Here is a 1,410-nt window from a genome sequence, read left to right as displayed (position 1 = left end):
GGAGCGAGGCCTGTGCGGGCCTGGGGCTGCTGGGGCGCCGAGACCCGCGGGCAGCGCTCGGGGCGGGCGCTGCTTGTCGGGCGGTGGGCTGCGCAGGGCGCGGAGGCCTTCCCGGGGCCTTCCCGGGCAGGCGGCGGCGGCGGCGACAGGCCCGTTCTGTCGACGAGGGGGTTTGCTGCGAGGCAGTTGGGTTTCACATCCTGGCGGTGCCGTGTTTGACCCATCTCTGGGATTTTTTTGGCTCCACAAGCCCTAAGGAGGCTTCTGCAGGGTCTGCCCCCGCTCCTGGGGGGAGAGGCAGGGGCGGGACGCGGGGCGAGGCGGTGGGAGATGAGTTGCGGGTCTCCGGTAAATCCCCGGGGGATCGTTTAATCTGTGCTGGAAAGGCAGGGGCGCTGAGAGCTGTCAAAATACCCGCCTGTGAACGCGGTCTGCCCAGGCTGGGCTTTTTCCCGAGGCAAGGCAATGAAAGAAATGCCCCCCGGCGGACGGTGCAGTGCCGTGCGGTAACGGCAGCGTGGGGGGCAGTGAGTTCTTTCTGGCCGGGCTGGGTGCGAGGGGGGTCGGTTCGTCCTTTGGCCACATCGTGGGGTGTTGGGGGCCGAGGGGGGGGCGCGGGGCCGGCTCCTCGGTGGCAGGGCCAGCTCCTGCTCCATGAGCCGTGTCCAGCTCCAGAGCCCGGAGCTCTGGCAGGGTTTTGCTCACAGAAGGCAAAAAGAAAAAGCCGATGGTGCTGGCGGCTTCTGGAGCGGGACTCTTTGGAGACACTTGTTGGGGGAGGTGTCTCCAGGTACTTGTGAATAACCACTCTGGGGGGATGGCTGGCTGCGTGCGGGCAATTAGAGGCAAAGCTTCAGCTCCCCTCCCTCGCACCTTCGAGTGTGTGGTTCACTTCTCCTCTCGCCCCACGGCAGTCAGGTCTCGGGGCCGGCAGCCACCCTTGGCGCCCCGGGGCGGCGGGTGTCCCCTGCCCTGCGGAGACCCGGCAGCGAGGGGAGGTTTCAGACCAGGCTGCTCCCGCCGCACCTGCGCTCGCCCTCGGGTGCGCTCGGGAGGCCCTGGCTTTATCTGAGGAGTGAGGCCGGGAGAGAACAAAGCGCTGCCGAACAGGGGTATTATTTATAAAAACTCATTTTAACCCGTTCTATTTAATAAATCACCGGGAAGGTCCGTTTTTAAATCGATCTCTCCTTCCTCTCTGACCCGAACGCATTGAATCCGCGGGACTGGTGCTTCGCAGGGTGTGTTTTAGCTCTTCCCGCTCTGTATAAAATCCCATAACCGGTTATTTCCCGGCGGGAGGGGGCCCAGCCCGCACCCCCGGCTCAAGGTAACTTTAAAACCGGAAGTGACCGGGTAGGTTGCGCCGCCGGGGGGGAGGCGCGGCCCCGCGCGCCCATTGGCTAGCTA

The sequence above is a fragment of the Calidris pugnax genome, unplaced genomic scaffold (assembly GCF_001431845.1).
Source record: "Calidris pugnax isolate Ruff unplaced genomic scaffold, ASM143184v1 scaffold113, whole genome shotgun sequence".
NCBI lineage: Eukaryota > Metazoa > Chordata > Aves > Charadriiformes > Scolopacidae > Calidris > Calidris pugnax.
The sequence above is the reverse complement of the archived record's forward strand: the minus strand, read 5'-3'. Positions refer to the sequence as shown.